This window comes from Cryptomeria japonica, chromosome 11 (genome assembly GCF_030272615.1).
Source record: "Cryptomeria japonica chromosome 11, Sugi_1.0, whole genome shotgun sequence".
Lineage (NCBI taxonomy): Eukaryota > Viridiplantae > Streptophyta > Pinopsida > Cupressales > Cupressaceae > Cryptomeria > Cryptomeria japonica.
In genome coordinates, this window is record NC_081415.1 from 451,322,097 (window position 1) to 451,343,362 (window position 21,266).

Here is a 21,266-nt window from a genome sequence, read left to right on the forward strand (position 1 = left end):
TTGTGACCCACAATACCAATTCACTGGCCATATGAAGAGATATTACAATATATGATGGGCCTGCACTTGCAGGAAAGCTTATATCCTAGAACACATTGCTCATCACAAAAGGAGCCTCACTGACTACATAACAATCCAGACAACAATCCAGTTCCGGTTTAAGCCCTATCTATTCTAGTTTAAGCCCTGTCTGTTACGATTAAAACCCTAAACACCAGTACCGGAATAACCCTTACAATGAATTCCTCACATACATAGTCTCTCTAATATATTTCGTATTAAATTACATCCATCTTCTTTTTCAAAATGTTCTAATCAATCTCCCCTATATACCCTATACAAATCTATGCCTTATGTCGGCTTATAAGGATATATACAATTACATATTACATGTCGGTCTTATAACATAAATTAATAAGCATTAAAACAATTTGTCGATGCCGGATCCAAGATGTGTCAACCTCCAATACCGATATCCTTTACCATACCATGTCGACCTGCATTGTCGGTGACCAAAGAAATCTTCTATCCTATCGGTGTCGGTGCCAGTGCCAGTGAAGAGTTTGTGAAGTGCCTAACAGTACACCATATGAAGCCGAAACCCAAAATCATGTTGCCATCAATGACAAAATAATGAAACCTAACCAGTAGAGTGTCAATTGCCAACAATCTCCCCCTTTGGCATTGATGGCAACACTCATGTGAAAAATGGTCATGTTTTCATCCTGCCTTGCTCCCCCTGTGCTGAATATGCAAAATGCTCCAATACTCCAAAATTCCAAAAACTTTATAACTCCTCCTAATGTATGCAACCCTTCATTACTTTTCACATGTATACTACTCCTCCTTTGACATCAATGCCCAAAAAATTGTAAAAATAATGTCAAAGAATGATAACTGTACACTGAGTACCAAAAAAATGTCTTACCGGAGCTTGACCAATTTCAAGATTTACGGGTAAGATTTCTCTAATATCTCCACATAAGTATCCTAGCCGGTTTTAAATGTGTCGGAGATAGATACAATTCCACTTAGTGAATATGCAAGTGATTCTTTCTCATTAACCTTTGTCGGTGTGGGCTTACCAAGCATATCCATGCATTCCCTCTTATGTACATCAAGTGAATCCAATTTTGGACTCACCAAAGCTCTGAGACTTCTGCCTCTCTAAATGATCTTATCTCTTTCTTTTTCAAGAGCAGAAATTTGATTCTCAAAAATCAAAATTTGTCCATGAATAGATGTGGTTAGCAAAGTTAGTCCATCAAAAGAGTTAGCAATACTAGTAATTTTGTCCTACACCTCTTTTATCTTTTCATCCACTTTTGTTGTAAGAATCTTTGTATTGCAACATACCTTGTATATATTAATACCTTGTTTCAAATAATTTTCTATCAAAATTAACTTCTCCTCAATCTTTTTCTTCTCTCTGTCAACGATCTGATCAAAAGCGGCTCTATTAGCCAAAGTGAATTTTTCAAGTGCTAGCTGGTTAGAGATCTATTGTAATTATTAAAAATCTTTAGAGATATGTTATGTTATTTCCTTAAGCTTGTCGGAAGGGCTCGCTTCATTCCCAATCTTACAATCTGGAACCAATCTATGCAAAATAGTTATGGATTGATCTATAATCCCTTTGTCTATGGTTCCCTCCTTCATTAGTTTCTAAGTAGTCATCATCATCAGTTCTATGGGACTCATCTCTGTGATGTTTTTCTTTTCCACTAGAGAAGTGTCAATTGTCAATAATGATGTGCCAGCAACTGGTTTGATACTGGATTCCCCTATTTTCTCTAGTGATTTATCCTTTATTACCTCCTCACTTGCACCAGTGGCTTCGCCACTTGGTGTAGTCTGTGCAACTATCGATTCCTCTCTAGGAACAATATCCTCAACCTATACATTAGTATCTGGAGGACAAGTATCCTCAATGTTAGTATCTTGTACAATGTTCTCATCATTAACCGGTGTCTTTGTATTTGTCTGTGCATTTGTGTTAACCGGTGGCTCAATTTCCACTATTTTGATATTCTTCAAAACTGAGGGTGGAGTACCAATAATTCCTTTACCTTTCCATTCAACTGGTGTATCTATAGTGTCTTTTTTTGTCTCCGATGAAGTGAAGAATCCTCTATGCTCTCCAAAAATTTTATCCAATCCTTATGTGTTTCCTTTACTATCTCATTCATCCTTCCTAACATCAGGCTAGTTATTCTATGTTTGTTGTTAAAAACCTTCCTATCTGCAGCCTCTATTGTCTTCTCCATTTCATCTGGAGTTATAGAAACACATATAGCTAAAATTTCCTGGATTTTAATGTGTTTGTCTTCTTTCATTGCAGATAACCTTCTGGCATCTAACTTGTTGTAGAGCTCTGCCGGTATTTGATTTTCTATTTCAATTAATGCTTTCTTATAGATATCTAAATATAGAAGAATTGCTTCCTCTATCTCTCTCTGTTCATCGTCTTAAAATGTATCATAATAAAACTTATTATTATTCAGCATCCCATCCTTATTTATTTCATCTACAATTTCAGCACGTCTTAGTCACATTACCAGTCTCTAGCACCAAACCAGTGTCGTTGTTCTTCCTCCTTCTGGTAGTACCAGATGCAGCTGATGGTGTAGCCTTGGGTGCATGCTTCTGTGTCATTAATTTGATGGTAACCTTCCTAAGCAGTTGTTTATTTGGTTCCATTTTAGATTCTTCCAGTTTCTTCCTCACGACCCTTTTGAAAGCTAATGGTGTCTCATCATCAATCTCAGAATCTGTAGCCACAAGTTCAATGTGAACTACCAGATCCTTCCTCTTTCTCCCTTTCTCTGGGACAGCATCAATGAGTTCCTTAATGTCCTTAGAAACTTCCTGTACAAACTTGCTTGCCTTACCTTCTTTTTTTCCCTCTTCTTCCGATTGAACTTGGTTTCAACCTCAAAAGCCTTTTGTTGTGTTGTTCCACAAGGTTTTTATGTTTCATCTATGTCTGCATCAACTAGAATTTTTGCATATGCATCCATAATTAATGCATCCACCTCATATACCATTTCCTCTATCCAAATCTTCTAGGGCTTGACTGCCTCCATGAGAGTCACATCCTTCTTAACCATGAAAACAAAAGTCGGTAGAGTATTTCTCTACTATTTGCTCAGGTATTCTTATTCTAGACCTCATAGATTTCTGAAAAGCCTTGAAGTAACCCCATACCTTATCATCTCTAAGACTTCCCAATGCAACAATTGATTTCTTAAGTTGTCTTCCTACCGGGATGTCAAAAGGCCATTGCTTCCTTCCAGAATCAGGGGTATCATTCAAAAAGTATAACATTAAGCATACTAATAGAATTCCATACCAGAAGGTTCCCTTCTTCTCACCTTTAATATTCCCTAAATTGATCAATAAATCCTCAAGCATCCAGTCACAAAGATCTAACTTGATATTTTCTCTCATCATCCTATATGTGGCCAAAATACATGAACTGGAAACTGAATTCAGTCGATTAGACTGAGTTACTTTGTAGCCTATGATCATGCTGCCAAATTTGATGTCAGTGTTGGTGATAGTGCTCACCTTCATCGATCTCTTGTCTGATGTAGCATCGGTGATCTTCCTTACAAAGTCATTTGATACTTTCTTATTCAGATGTTTCCCTGTTGATGGTAAACCAGTAATTGCCCGAAAGGCTTCCTTAGTGATTTTGTAAGGTCGGTCCAGCCATAAGAATTCTCCATGTACTCAACTCAATACATATCTGATAATTTCATCCTCAAATTCTGGAATATCCAGAATATTAGTGAACCCTAGATCTTCGATGTGTTTATATGTTGGTTTTATTTTACCATATTCTCCCATAAGTTCATTTATATACATCCCTTTGATCTCCAAAGTGCCTAAGTCCTCTATATGACAATGAATATAGGCCCTAACATCTTCTACATATACCACTCCCTCCAGGATGCGAGAAAAGGCTCCAACCGAATCTTCCTTGGTAGTCACATGTGGATACTATTTGAAAATTGGCCTGGGGTGGTCCTTAACTTCTACTACAGTTGGATTTGCAACAAAAATAGGAGTAGAAGATGATCCTGATTCCATGATTCAAGAAAAATACCTTTAGAACATTGTCAGTGAAAACCTCTTATCAAATATTTCCAGACGCTGGTTTGATCGTTCAAGATGAAATTCAATCGCCTCTTAATAGCTTTGAAATCGCTTTGAATGTTGGGTGAATAATAATGAAGTGTAATCGACCTTTTATCCATCGAGAAAACCCTAATTTTATGTTGACATAAATGATTACCAATAAATGATATCAGATCTCACTCTGAATATATCAATGACGGATAATCCTCTCCAATATTTGGAACATCTTCCAGAATCTCCTCCAGGGGCATATGCATCATATTTCATGAATTTTTCCTACCCCTAAGGCATCTACCTTGGTTACCGGATGAGCTCACTGTCGGTGTAGAAGCAACCTCTTCTATTGGATAGGTAACAGGGACATTCCCATCTGATGATTTCTCTTCAGACTTTCTAACCCATCTCTGAGTATGATCTTGCTGGATTTCATTTACCTTCTCTTTGCCTTTATCATTTGATCCTCCATTACCAACCGGTGGATTTATTCTTCTACAGAACTTAGCAATATGTCCAACTTCATTGCATGCATAACATGTAACATTTTTCTTTTGAATTGCCTTGCTAAAACTGGTGAAATTGCTTAACGTGCACTAATTAGCCATATGTCCAAATTTCCCACAAGCATATCATTTTACATTCATTCTGCAATCTTCTATCTTATGACCAATTTTATTGCATTCAGAATATTTACCGGGAGGAGAATCAAGGTTCTGATTTGCTCAGTTTCTACACTGCCTATCCATGTGACCAAATCTAATGCAAACAAAACATCTACTATTGAGTTTATAAGCATTGAATTGCCTTACCGGAGCCTTATGGTTTTCATCTTCATTAGTAGTATCGAAACTCTATCCTTGCTCAAATCCAAGTCCACTGGAATCTCCAATATGCCTCTGTCTCTTCAGTAACTCATCAAGCGTTGTTGAGCTGATCTTGAATTTTTCTTTGTACTCACTTGAAGCAGAATTAAATCATCTCTTAGTACTATCATTTGTCTCTCAAGCTCTTTCTTATTTCTCCAAGATTGTACCAAATTAGACCTTAATATCTCAATTTCATGAGTCACCTACCACATTCTTCAAATTTGTTCTTCAAGGACACAGCAAGATTTTCTTCCTTTTTCTTTTTGTCCTCAATATCCTTAGACAACCTCATAGTCATAGTTTGCATTTTATTCTTTATAACCATGTTCTCCTTACTCAATTTCTGACATTGTTCCTTAAGTGCATCTTCATCATCCTAATTTTGCAAAAGTTCCTTCCTCCTAGCTTGAACCGATGATAGTCTTTCTTGTAGGACAAGGATAAATTCTTTAATAGAATTCAACTCATCTTGTAGCTTTAAGTTCTTTAATCTTTCAGCATCATAATCTTCAAGTGCCATCTCAAGCTTCTTCTCCAAATCCATATTCAATGATTCTGGTTTCAGGATCTTCCTCAAGTTGTTAAACTTCCTTCAAGGCACAAGGTATGTTTCCTACACAACAACATGTGATGGCACACTGCAGCAAATCTTAATTAGATTTATCCAAAGAACTTGATTCATCAACACCATGTAACATAAAATGATCTGAAGATAAGGACAACAAATCTTATATATTAATTTTGGAATAAAAAGGTATACAAAAACTACAGACTCACGGGTAACTCATAATATTCTTGTTCGCACCAGAATGACTTTTTATTTCTATAGACTTGCTTTTACATAACACTACTAGTCCCAACTAACAATCTAAAAGATAGGATCTTTTAAAATTTTGAGCCCTCTTGTATACAAAAATGACTCCCTATACATATGCGACTCAAAAGACACAAATGAAAGGACACACCCTTTCATTAGTACAAACTAAAAACTGACAAAAACCTAACTAACAACTCCCTAACTGTTATAACAACTAACAATATTACAAAACATATTACAATGGACACAAATTAACTCTAGCCATCCAGGACCAAGCCACAGTTTTGAACATGTCGCAGGTAGGCCTCATCCTTGTAAGTGTTGGCATTGAAAATGATATACCGCACTGCCATCTTTATAGTCACAAAGTTTTCCAACTAGTCCACTGTCTCTACCATGTCCAAGGTGTCAGTCCGTGCAATATCTAGGGAAGCATTAAGTAATGATTGACATTTTGTAATCCACACATTCTTGTCCTTAATCTTCCATGTTTCATCTATCACTTTTGGAATACTGTGCTGCACAATTTCTTGACAATCATCATATTCAACCTTCAGGTCTGCATCAAACTTCTCATGCTTTTTTATTAGTCTCTAGATTTTCTCAGTAATTGAACTGTCTGCCTGACTAGCCTTCTTATCCTACAAGAGCATATGTAATCTGTCAAAAATTCTCTTATGTGACAAACTGTTATCCATCTTCTTCTGGTAAACTATCCAGAAGTCTTCAAGAACTCCATTTAACTTTTCAAATCTTTTTGACAATAAGACACATGTTGTGTCTACCCTTATGTTCTGTATTTTCTCTTTCAACTTCTTATTTTCTTTATGCAATTCCTCACACCTCTTCTTCAATTTTGATTCATCTGTTATTTGGGGTACAGGCTGACCTCTACTTCTCAAGAGCTCTTCATACAGTGACTTGTATTTCCCTGCTTATTTTGCTAACATCTTCATCTGTGCCTTATTCAATTTGGAAATATCAATCCCCATATATGTTGTGACCATGGGATCCACTTCGCCAACTTTTAGCTTCATCATATGACTGAAAGCTTTATCAACGTCAATTATCTTTGGCCTTTTATTTGGCGGATAAAGAGCCCAATGTAGCATAGCTTCCTCATCTTAGTCATACCTTGACCCAATGAAAATATCATCAACTCCCTGAATATCCCATTTTAATTCTTTATTTTTTGAATTTAACAAATTGTCAAAAAGTTAAGAGGCACTCAAATCCCAGCTAGGAAAAAGAATAATCCTCGCTTCTAAAACCAATTGTCTCCCTCTTTGAGGGGTCATCACAACCATCTCCGCATCAATCTCAGCTTTCATCCTCCTTGTTAATTCTACCTCATTATCTGGGGTAATGTTAGGGATTGCATCCCTCAATCTCTTGCCTTTGAATTGATACAAAAAAGTCCTAAACTCTTTAGAATTAACAAAAACATCATCAGACACAAAGGTGTTGTGCTCCTCCAATCTGGCATCAATATCAGCATTCATCCTTGCAACAATTTGATACTGTACTTCAAGTTCTTCTCTTTCAAGCATTTTAAATCTTGAGACAGCCTCATTTTCACCTGATTCACTTTCAACTTCTTCTTCTTCCTCCATTTCCTGCAGTCTCTGTCTTTTTTCTTCTAATTTCTAACTCAAATCCTGAAAAATTCTCATAGCTTCTTTGATTCCTTGTTTCTAAATATATCCAGAGCTTCAATATTCTCATGAAAGTAATCACCCAGATTCTGCCTTTTTCTGCACTGGTGTATATAGCCCTCTGGGTCATAATTTTTCCTGCTTGTGTGCTCATATAGATTATAATCCTATATTAACTTTCTATCAATAACATCATAAGCCTTTGTTGATACAATGGTGAAATCACCAAAATTCAAAGTTCTAGCTAAGAAGACTTGCTTATGGGAACCCCCAAAGTGATGTGCATTACAGACACTTAATTGTCTTACAATTTCCAGATATGCAATTCTATCAAGCACAGGCTTTGGTAGCACATAGGGAGCTCCTTCGAATCCAAATACCCTAACATATGAGAAATCTTGGCATACATACTAATCACCCCAATTATAATTCACCCTTGTATATCCATGCTCATGGGGTCTAAGTAATCTTTTAATTTCTTATGAGAATGATCCATCACAAGAAACCCCAAAAGCTCTGTATAGTGGTTGAACAAAAAACTCTTCAAATTTGACATAATGGGATCTCATGAACCGAGAATCCCACAGTGCTCGTTCCCATCTTTACCATGAACATTTAATTTCAATTCTTCAGTCCACAAACCCTTGGGTCGTCCGTAAAACAAGATAATAAGCATCAATAATGAATAAAACTTAAAATTATTCTGAAGATTTAAGAAACCCTCATGCATTTTTTCCACAATGTAGGTAGCATAATCAAATTGTCTTGGCTCATGCATTTGTGTATCTGCAGCAAGTACTAAAGGTCCTACTCGAGCCACTCTGGAACCTCAACTCGTCCTACTTGAACGCCTGCCATGTACATATATATCAAATACTATTTGAAAATGTTGATGTTGGACGGGGGCCCATCTTCATCCGTCAACTTCCCTTTCTTAGCCTTATGTATGGCCAAATTCCACCTGTAGTATACAGTATCCATTTTTTGTATATTCTTCTTTGAGCTTCTCAAAAGACAGAGGCACATCAGATTTGAAACCAAGACCAAAAACCTCATGAATGGTAGCTAGTGAAAGACGGATGAATCCATCGCCATTTGGTAATTGGATACATCTTTTTGTGGAATTATAAGCCCTAGCTAGGGTTTTCAACAATTGAATATTTACAAAGACATTACGGACCACTAGCTTACCCAATCCAGTCGTCCATGGGTTTGAGACTGGGGTCAGATCGCCCCTTCATGAGTAATGATATAAGAATAATTCTTGGCCTATAAACCTTGTCCAAATATCATCAATTTTTTTAAAATAATCTTCTAGCTGGTCACGGATAGGCAAATTAGCCTTAGACCTTTGGGACTTGGCTCCTGGTGAGCTCATCTGGTCAATCATGTCCTGAATTAACTTCCTCTTCTGCGCACTTTCTCCACCTTTATACTTCTTTGAGGCACTATCAGAAACTTCAGTGACCTTCCTCTTTCCTTTGGAACTAGAACCCTCCATATTTGAATCCTTCAAGCTTTCTGAAATTCAATTTTCTACAGTTTAGTTTCGTTTCAATCTCACTGTTCGCTTAAATTTGTTATGCAAATTCCTTATAGAAACTTCTATATATAGATTCAATACATTAGGAGAATTTACTCAATTGAAATCGTGCTATGATTTTCCTCATGCAAACATAGACCTATATGTTGCCTGCATTTAATAATGGCAGGTGGATTTGTTAAAATTAAATTTTGCAACGGCTAGTCGGCACAACTCCTCCTGATGATTCAATCACTTGGTGCCACCTGTCTTTTTGATTGGCATAGATCTACCCAATCACTCCATTGGGCATCAACGTAGCTCATTTTCCCTCATTTTGATGGTTATAGCTTCCCCAATGGCTCCGCCTTCTAGCTAGGTTTTACTTTCACCTTTATGTCACATTGTAGGCTATTCCGATGTACCCTCATTGTATTCCTCTGTGGAATTCTGCCCATCGAGTATCGGCATAGCTCCAGATATGTTCCTCTGATGGTTAGAAGTTATTCCGATGAGTCCTCCTTCGTAGTCCACATCTCATTTCTTACATCGGGTCACCTTAAAGGGTATCAAAACAACTCATTTTATGTTTCTCTGATAACCCAATGACATCGACCTCATATTTGTGTATCTTTTTACTTCTCCGGTCTATCAGCATACATTTCCTCAATGAGATCTCCTTGCTCGCACCCATCTCTGCTTTCTCATTGGGTATCGGTGTAATGAAAAATGTCTCCTCCCGATGAGATGATGATATCCCAATGACTTCGACTTTGATAGGTGTAACTTATCCCGATCAATTCTCCTTCTCTATGCCTAGCTTGTCTTCCTCATCAGGTATCGGCATAACCTAAAACATCTCTCCTCGATGGTTTAAGTTACCCCAATGACTCAGTATTCTCCTCCTTTTGGTATTGCCTCATCGGAGTAAGTCAAGCCAATAACACCGCCTTCGCCACCTAGTCCATCAGGTATCAGGGTAAGCTTTTCTCCATGCTTCCGATAGTGAACGCTATGCCGATAACTCCACCTTATTGTTATGCTATTGGTGTATCTCTTCCTGACGGATTACTAACTTGCCAAACTGCATCCTACCAATCGCACCCTGAGAAAACGTCATAGGACTCATCGGTGTGAGTTTTGTCAATCGACACACACCCTTTTCTCCTTAGGCAATCTTATCGAGGTGACTTACGCCGATAAACATAATTTTATATTTTATGAAGAGAAGGATATCTTTCACATATGTAACTTTCCATAACCATGCTAATGGACTTCTAGGGCATTGAAAACATCTCTGAATGCACTCATGACCGTGCTTCTGTGATGAACCCTAAAATGTACTAAAGAAAAAACTGTCATGGTGAAGGTTATCAAAATGTCACCATACTTAATGCCATCCCTTGATATGCCTAGGTGATACTTGTTCATACAGATGCAGGTTACAATTCGATTTCTCTAACACATCAGCATATCTCCTGCACATGCAATCCAATAGTAAATGCTCCTATGATGAAAATACACATAGAATGCATCATTTAAAAATATTTTGCAAAAATGTTGTAATGCCCATACCCTAGTCGGACTTTTAAAACCCGTTTAACCTTGATTGACTTCCTATGTGGCATTCTCGAATGGTAGATTAACCGATATGCAATGTGTAGTTTAGATAATATAAATAAACTGAGCATACTTATTATTGTGTTTTTGCATCGATTCTAGTGTAAATGCAATTGTTCCTAACCCTTGTGATAAATCTTGAGCTAACATCTTCATTGAATATGTATTTGTATATGCATGCTTGTATGAATTCATGGGTGCAGGAGATTGCAGGTACAACACCGCTTAGGGCAAGGTTCATCTCCTTTGGAATTTGCAAGGTTGAGTATGCTCCTTCATCTTTTGAATTCAGATTTAGTGGCCATATAACTCTCGTCCTTGCCTTAGCCATGGTTAGGTGAGCATCGTGTGTGGATTCGTGGGACTTGCCTTTCATTGGGATGCGTGTCGAGAGATTTGGAGGACTTCCTCGATTTGCGTGCCTTGCGCGAGGTAAGTGAGGTATGTTATCCTAAGTATTAAATTTAAAATTATGATTAAACGTACACATTAGAGATATAGAAATTTAAATAGGAAGTTTCTTTTATACGATTAATCAATAATTAAAGAGATTTGCTTTAAATTATGATTGTAGCTAGCTTAAGGTATTTAACTGGGGTTAGTGTACTCATTTACGCATTTGTAACATTTACGCATATGTAGTTGAGAAATTTGAATAGACAAGACTCTTGCATTAGATTAGTCATTTATTTAAAAATGTCGCTTTATTATGTTATAGCGAGTTAATTTAATAGCTAATTTTAAAATAACGAATTTATTGAGTTATGCATTTTAGAAAGGGAAAAAAATTTAGAGTCATTGGAGAGATAGAATTAAATTACTCATTTTCGCATTTTTGGAAGAAAAGGGGTAAATTATTATTATTTAAATGAAATTATTTTCTCTTTACTTGTAAAGTCGACTTAATATAAAAGTTTGATTTTTAGAAAATTATGTTAATCGAAACGCCTTATCCGGTCAATAGTTCCAAAATATAATTGTAGAACTAAATCGATATTGAGAAATTAAAAATTTTTAAAAAAGAAATAGAAGCACTATAATTTTAATAAGGAAAATAAATGAGATGTGTTAAATAAGGTAAATGAATGACTTCCATTTTAGTTTTCATTCATTTTATTTCAAAAATAAATGCCTAATTTCGAAATTAAAAATTAGGGCAAAATTAGGGCTTTTTCTTTTAACCTAGTTTTGGAGACATTTTGGGGGGGTTCTTGGCTTGGGAGTTTTTTTTGAAAAAAAAATGGAGGATTTGGATTGGAGCAGCAAAATGGGAAGCTTTTCATCAAGATTCATGCCCGGAAATTGCATTTTTGAGGTAGGATTCGAATCCACTACCTTATTTATTTTTTGAATACAAAAAAAAATAGTCTTATCCATGAATGATTTGGGGTTAGTTTTCAGATTACTTTCAATCTAGTTGTTCTTGAATCAAACCCTCGTTGCTTGATGGATTTTGTGATTTTTAACTTGTTAGAAAATTTTCTCCCATAATGGAGATTTTGGAATAAATCTGGAAATTTATTATAAGACTGCAAAATGGGGTTTTATTTTGTTTACATCTTCATTTTGGGTGTTTTGTTTCATGATATTCAAAAAAATATATGAAAACAGAGAGGTTGCTGGAAAATACTTGAGTTTTGTGTTTTCAGGCTGTTGTTTTGGAGAGATATTCACATATCTCTTTGTTTTGTTTCCTTATTCTATTTAGTTCTGAAAAATTTAATAAAAAAACAAAATATATATTGATATAAAAATGGAATGGGTTTGCTGGGAATTGTTTTCCTTTCTTTCTGTCTCAGGCTGTGTGTGTGCACTGAGATTCTTGTTATTTCCTTTATTGTTTTCAGACTGTGTTTTAATGTCTGTAATAAAGTAAATTTTAGAAAAAGAAAATTTTAAAAAAAAAAATTTTAAAAAAACTGGGTTTTGTGCCCCCACGGCATTAGCTACCAGCTGGTAGCGATCTGCTACCAAATGGTAGCAGCGCTACCCTTGGTAGCGCCCTGCTACCATTTGGTAGCAGCGCTACCAAAAGGTAGCTAGGCTGCCAAGGTGGGGGAGGGCCCACGTGGATGTCCACGTGGGTACCCTCTCCCTCTCTTTTTTTGAATTTAAAAATAAGTTTATTTTAAATTGTTTTATGTAACCGTTATTTATTTTATGATTATTTTATATAATTTGTTTAAAAAGAAACAAAAAAAAAAAATGAAGTTATAGCAATTTAAAAATAGTTTATTTTGTTTGTTTTAATTAATTATTATTATTTGTTTATTATTTTCTATAATATGTTTTAAAAGAAAAAATAGAATTCAGTTTATTTAGTGAGTTAAAAATTAGTTTAAGGGATTTGGATCTAGTTGCTTGGATATTTAGTAATTTTTTTTAAATTTAGTATCTTATTTAATTTCAAACTAGTAAATAATATATTTGGAATTTGAGAAAGCAACACTTAGTATATCTTTACGCTAATACGCATTTTTAAATATAGTTAAATTATCCAAACCATAAACTCGACCGACAATTGTGGATAGAGATGATATGGGTAAACAAATGCATCTTCCGGGTGATGTCCTTGCAGTTTAAATTGCTGTAATTAATTTGGTTAGTTTATAGTAAGACTTGATATGCTAGTTTTGGTCATAAGTCAATCAAAACCCTAGTTAGGGTACCGTCAAACAATAGAATTTTGGTTTGGTTGTCTTCTTTGTTATGTTTTAATTTGACCCGTTTTTAAAAGGGATCACTATGTAATAAACTAACGAGGTAGAGGTGGAATGGTGTATGTGTTTGCCTAAAAGGCAAGATTGTAAAGACATGTAAATATGTAACCTTAACTATATTAAATACCAAAAGGGTCTTGCAGTTGAGCAGACCCGGAGATGTAGCCCATCCGGGGTGAACTCCGAGATCATATTCTGTGTCATGCGATGTTTATTGCGCACTTTGTTTTATGTTTTAAATTATCTTGAATGGTTGTAATCTTGCAAAGTGTATGGTGTAAATTAAATGCATTTAAATTTAAATGTATAACATTTTTCATATGGGTAAACGCAGTTATTTAAGTTCATAAAACGTTGTGAATTATGAATATGACATGGTATTTAAATAATGAAATTAAAGTGTGGAAAAAGTAAATCGGTAATGTTAATTTGAATTGTAGTAGTGGAAGGAATCTAGATAGAACTACTTCATTGGATTAATTGTTAAAAAGTATGATAATTGGAATGAATGTAAAAAGGGGGAAACAAAGTTAAAAAAATAAATAAAAAAAATTGTGTCACAATTCTTGGATTGAAATTTACAGGAAGAACATCATATAAATATCTATCTGCTTACCCTAGTAAATGAATCACGCCATGTCAATTATGTTTCATTACATTGAATGAATTTGATAAGTTATTTCACGTTTAAACCTCAACAATAATCCTCATCAGATTAATTTGATAATTCGTGAGGACTCAACTAGGCATCCATGTTGTATATTGGATGGATATACACATTAATCCATGTTGTAATCATATTCAATAATCCTCACCAGATTACATTTATATTGGGTGAAATCAATTGGATATCCATATTTTTTTATCTCTTATAAAAGGAATCCCTCATGATTGCTAAAATTAAACTAAAATGGAAAAGTAATTGATTTGTTGTTCAAACATTAAATCCTAGTATAAGTATCTCTCTCATTTTAAGATTATTTAACAAGAAGAGAACCAAACAAGAGATATGCAAAAAAAAAGATAATTGTATTTTAATCCGAATAGAAGGACGTCATTATGACCTTATCTCTCTAATCTTGAAATGACGAATGTCATCTAGTTAACGATTCTTTAAATTGAAGGATGCTCTTGTGTGTCCTAATGCAGACCCATCTTAATAAAAATTAACCCATTTACTTGCATTATTAAAACTTCAAATGTATCATATGGCTGCTCATATTTTACCTTTCATAAAAGAAATTCAACTCATTAGTTGGTTATGTATGAAAACAAAGGAAGAGACCTCACTCTACTCATGGAAGTTTAGACCTTAAGAAACGAATTTATCTTATTAATCATACTGTTTAATAGTTTAAGAGAGATATCAAATGTGGGTGAATATCATAAAATCAAATGAAGGAAACCACGCTTTACTAATCGTAGTTTAACCTTATATGAATGAATCTCAATAGGCGTATTTTTAAAACATTAAAGGGTGAAATCAACTGTGGATGGGTACCTTAAACCCAATGAATGAGCTACATTTTAATTAATCACATGAACCCTTTTTGGGGGCCTCTTAATGTAATTATGGAATTAAGTGCTTTGGATAAATAACTCCTCGATGGCCTCCTAACCTCTAAATTAAAAGAACGCCTCCTAAAATTTTAAGATGTCAAACCATTGAACACATATATAATCAAGGACTATGCATTACCTCGTAAGTAAGTTATCCAGTTTAATGGGTCTAATGACGCAAGTTGAGTTAGGTGTAAGGTTGTGTAATCGCGTTAGGAAACTCCTTAGGATTGGCTGAGCCTTCCGCTGTGATACCTAAGTTGACAAATAATCTCCATTGTATTTTAATGTCGTGTCTAATAATGAATTGAGTTAACTTCAATTTATCTTAATATTGTAACCTTTTCATTAACACTCTTAATTATTATAAAAAAAAAAAAAAAAAAATTTACACTCTATTTGAGTGTTTTTAATTTAAACCCTTAGGGGTTTCCTGGCGGGGCATTACAAATGTGTGCTAACAGTGTCTCTTTCTAGGGATGTATATTCCTTTCAAGGACATAGCAAGATCTCAGCCATCTCTAGAAAGCAGAGCAATAATAACAAATGAACAAAAATAGAAAATGAAGGCTACACTACTAAAGTACAAAGATACTCCCTGCTCCTTAAGAGAAGAAATGCTTGAGATACTATGCATGGACTGGAAATTCCTGAATTTCACCATCAGTGTTTTGTAAAAAGTATGAATTTTCTCCTCCTTTATCCATGATGATGTATGGTCCTAGCCAAAGTGCTTCAAACTTTATGTGCTTGCCCTTGTCTTGGTCTTTTGCATTCCACTTGAGCACCCACTCTCCTTCTTTAAAAATTATGTCACAGGCTTTCTTGTCATGCAATGCCTTTACCATTTTCTACCTTTGTATATTTTGTTCCCGAGCCTCTCTTCTGTATTCATCCAATTCAGTCAACTAGACCAACCTGTCTTCCATGAAATCAACTTCTTCTAAATATTCCTCTGAAACAAATTTATACACTAGGAGCAGGTTGTTCAGAGGCAACCTTTCTTCTTTACCATAAAGTAGTTGATAAGGAGAAAACCCTGTGAACTTATTGATTGTTACCCTATTTGCCCACATTGCCAAATTCAACTTTGAGTCCCATGCCCTTTTGTTGTCACCTAACATCCTTTTAATGATCTTCAACAAGTTTTTGTTACTAGATTTTGCTTGTCCATTCCCTTGGGGATGATAAGGTGATGAATATGACAAGGTGATTCCATAACTTTCACAAAAATCAACAAATTCTTTGGATATAAAACACATCCCATTATCTACAACAATCTTGTGGGGTACCCCAAATCTTGTCAAGATATTTTCCAAAAGAAACTATGTTACCACCTTACTTGTAGCCTGCTTGGTAGGAACTACCTCTACCCATTTGGTAAAATAGTCGGTGGCTACCAAAATCCATTTGTACCCTCCACTAGATTTATTTGCAATTTCTCCTATGAAATCAATACCTCATATTTGAAAAGGTTCTTTAGTTTGAATGGGTCTAAGTGGAAGAGCTCCATCATATTTAAGCTTTCCTAAATTTTTTTGGCAAGCCTCCCATTTTCTAATATAAGTATGACAATCCTTAAAAACTTGTGGCCAATAGTAACCAGCATTAAGTATTTTATGGGTAGTAATTTTCACTGAAAAGTGTCCCCCACATACACCTTCATGCAATTCCTTTAAAACCAATTGTGCTTGATAAACATCCAAACAAAATAAAAGGATACCATCCATGTTTTTCCAATATAAATCACTTTTAAGCAATACATACCTAGATTCTTGAAGCTTAAGTCTTCTTTTCTGACTATCATTTAAATCCTCTGGACACTTCATGTGTTTTAAATAATAGACAATACTCTTGTACCGAGGACACATTTCAATGCTTATTTGAGCCTCCTCCAACTCTACCTGATTTATTTGTGTTGCCTCCAAATTTGATTATGTCATCAGTTTAGCCAAACCTTGACCTCTTACCAATTTAGTAATCTGGATGTCAATGTTGAACTCCTAGATTTGATTGATCCATCTGCATCTTCTCCCAGTAGTTTCAGTCTGCCTGAAAATATCCTTGACTGTTGCATTAGGAACATAGGCAATGACATTAGCTCCCACTAAATATGGTCTAAAATATTTTACAGCCTTTACTAGGGCATATGATTGCTTCTCATTTATATCATAATTTAACTCAGAAGCTTGTAGTGTTTTGCTAAAAAATGCCACTGGTTGTTCATGACCTTCATCATTCTTTTGTAACATAACCGCAACAATAGTATGAAATGAAGAAAAAGAAAATACTTGAAAAGATTTAGAGAAATCAGGAGATTTAAGTAGAGGTGCTTCCTTGATGGCCCTTTTAATGTTCACAAAAGACTCAATTGCTTCATTAGTCCAATTTATCGCAGCACCCCTTTTCAACATTTTTGCAATAGGTTTTACAATCTCATAAAAATTTGACTTAAATCTTCTCACAAAATTAATTTGTCCAAAGAATGATTGAATGGCTTTGACTGTTTTAGGAATCTGAATTTTATCAATGGATGCAATCCTCTCAGGTTCAATCCTTACTCCATCTTTAGATACAATATGACCCAACAATTTACCTTCAATGACTCCAAAGTGACACTTTTTTGGATTTAGAGAAATACCATATTCTAGTGCTTTGATGAAAATCTTTTCTAGATCATTACAGTGGTTCTCTGCTTTCTTGGAGTATGTTGTCAAATAATCCTGGTATACAACTATAATGTAATCAATGAGGCCTTCAAAGGATACATCCATGGCCTTTGAAATATAGCTCCAGCATTGGTAAGTCCAAATGGCATCCTGGCATACACATATGTGCCCCATGGTGTAGTGAAAGTTGTTTTGTATTTTTCTGATTCCTTGACCTTCACTTGGTTGTAACCAGAGAACCCATCCATCATAGAAAGTAGCTCATTCCTTGTTACTTTCTGTAGCAAAGCTTCCATGTTACGTAGAGCATAATTATCTTTTAAAGATGATATATTTAAGTTTCTAAAGTCTACACATAATCTGATATCACCGTTCTTCTTTCTAACAGGCACCAAGTTTGACACCTAGGTGGAATGCCTTATAGGCTCTATAATCCCTACATTCCTCATCTTCATCAACTCTTCCTTCATTCTGGGAGCCAATGTGGGATTTATAGACCTTTTCTTTTTCCTAAATGGTTTTGCATCTGGCTTCAGTGGGATTCCATGTTGGAACAAATCCTCTCTGTATGCCTTAAGGTCATCATATGACCAAACGAAAACATGTATGTATTTTCTTAACATTGACCAATGCAGTTCTAATTTTTGGTGTAAGTTTCTTCCCTATGTAAACTTCTCTAGGATTTTTTTCACTTCCCAAGTTTATTTTATCCACTTCTTCACAACTTCCAGTGTTGGGCTTGAAATTTGCCATGTCTTTTGTCAAACAACCCCTCTAGTTCCACCAACCCTCTTGGAATCTTGTTTGTTTTAAGCTGCAGAAAGTCTTTTCCAAATAGAGAGCCCTTACCATTCTCTATACAAATTAAGAACTTCAGAAGATCCCTGTCATCGTCAAATATCTGCCAGTTCTTTATGTTATCTGGTACTGTAGGTCTAGTTTTCATTTCAACTTGGGTAATGTCATCAAAAGGAATATCATTATTTTTAACTACTAGGTTAGCCATAAAATCAGCTAAAATATTGTTAGATCTTTCAATCCATGTTATAGAAAATGAATCAAAAAATTCAATAGAGTCTCATACCTCATTTTTGTAATTTTGAAGCCTTACATTTTTAGTAGCAAACTTTTCCCTTACTTGAGATACAACTAACTCTGAATCACCATAAACTATTAGTAGTTTGATACCATGTTTATTTTCTATTCTAAGACCTAACAAGAGTGTTTCATACTCAGCAACATTGTTTGTACATTCAAAGGCTAACAAGAAAGAATATTTAAATGGTTGTTCATTAAGAGAAATAAAAACCACACCAGCACCATTTCCTTCTTTACTACAAGCACCATCAAAGTATATTTTCTATATTTTATCCTCATGTGCTTCAATAGTATCTTCAAGCTTATTAGTTTTGCATTGAATGGATTTAGAAATACTTACTTGAAAGTTATCAATATCTATTTGGAGATAACATGTTGTTTCGTTTGGATCAACTTCTTCTATCAGGTAGGATGATCTCGGCTCTCTATCAATCCTTACATTTGCTCCTTTTACCAAGATGGTTGCATATGACAAATCTAACTGAATGTATCCCCCTACCAAATTTGACCATCGCCTTGATAGTAACATCCCATAATTTGGAGGCACTTGAACAACTGTGATGTCTGTTTTATATGACGCATATGGGCATGCTGGAAATTGAAACTCCACATTCTTCATAATTCCAACAACTGGGACTAATCTATTATCCATAGCATAACATTTCCCATAGGGAGTGTCTACATGCATCCTAAGTTCCTTCATGACATATTCTAGCATTATGTTCACAGTTGCACCTGAATCTATCATACAATTCCTAACCATTTTATTGTTAATCAACAAGGTCAGATAAAAAGGAGCAACCTGGGTAAGATTCTTAGTGATAGAAGTTCCCAAATAGACAACAGGTGGATCTTCAGCTCTTGGCCTATGCTCCTCTTTATTAACTTCACCAATGTTAGACAAAATATTTATTGTTTCATTTTTGTAATCAGGAAACTTCATTACTTCAAGAAAGGGCAAAGATACTTTCACCTGCGATAAGCCTGAGACATAAATGATCCATAATTCGAAAGTGGCTTACTAATTTGTTTCCTTTCAATCGGCTTTGTCAATTTAGGAGGTCCTGTTTGTTTGACATTTTCTGATGCACCTTCCTTTTCTTCATTGGTGATGGTCTCTTTGTTTCCACTAGCTTTAGGAACCTTTGCAAATATCCCGGATGGCTTACCTTGCTCTGGGTTCAGTGTCCTGTTCCTTGGCTGATAATTGTTTTTTGCCTATGCTACTGCTACCATAGTATAAGCTTTATTTTCTTCATCTGTTAATTTTCTCAAGGAATGCACTGGCTCTTTCTCATGGAACAATCTCCTCAAGGTTGGGGTGCCCACATCATCATCAGTGAAAACTTGTTGTATGTTGTATTGTTGGCTCTCTCTCCTCCATTGTACATCTGATGACTGCTCATCCTCGAATGAATCCTCATCCCTACCCCAAAATGGATCTGATGAAAGTACATTCACTATGGGCTCATACTCATCCTCATGGTCCTTTTATTCTATGAAACCTTGAGCAATCATACATTTTTCTGCAACATGGTGTAAATTGCAGACTTCACACCATGGATATTCCTCCACAAAATTATTTACTTTCTTCAATGGATCGGGAGTTTCTTTGCTTAGATTGAAATTCACTGGCTTACCATCTTTCCAGTTTGTGTTATATGGCATCTCATGCAATCTTGGCCTATTTTAATTCATTGGCTTGTTGTTTCTATATGGGGGTGGCTTATCATTGTGATTTTGCTTACCCTTCATATCTTACAGCATGTCCATGATTTGGCTAAACTCGTCCTTTTTTGTTGCTCAGGGATTATATAATTTTGGATCATCTCTCTTGTCGATTCTCCCAACAGCTTTTCTATTATTTTCAATGGTAGTGGTTGTCTTAAATGCTTGCTGCAAAGTGGTAGGCTTATGAGATAGAATCTCATAGTGAGTCTTGTTGTCAAAATCACTCAAATAAAAGTCAATCAAAAATGAATCAACAGGTCTAATATCCCTTGGTATTCTATTAAGCACTTTATTAAACCTCTTATTAAATTTAGAGACTGATTGATTTTGATTCTTCTTTATGCTTGTCAACTCATGAGATGAAAATGAAGTATCATTATGGTATCCAAACTCTTCCAAGAATTGTGTCACAAACTCCTACCAGCTACCAATGCACCTATCAGGAATATTTTTGTACCACTCTCCTACATCCTCTATTAGAGACTAAACAAACAAATTCATAAAAACATCTTCATAAGGGACTTCAAAATCTTCAATGGTATTTTTTACATTTACTACATGTTGTTCTGCAGAATCAGTTCCATTTCCTGTGAACTTAGGGATGGCTGACCTTAAATCATTTGAAATTTGATTTGGATATCCAAGTATCCCACTGAAATCTAATTGTTTATACCTTTTAATGGTCATAGGTGGTTTGGAACCATAGTTGTTCTTTTGATAGTTTCAATTTCCTCAATTATTACTGGTGTTTCCATTGTTGCCTCCGCCACCATTTTGATTATTGTTATTTTCATTTCCGTTGTTGCCATAATTTCCATTATTACCATTATTATCTCTATTATTACTTACATTGTTCGTCCTATCTCTA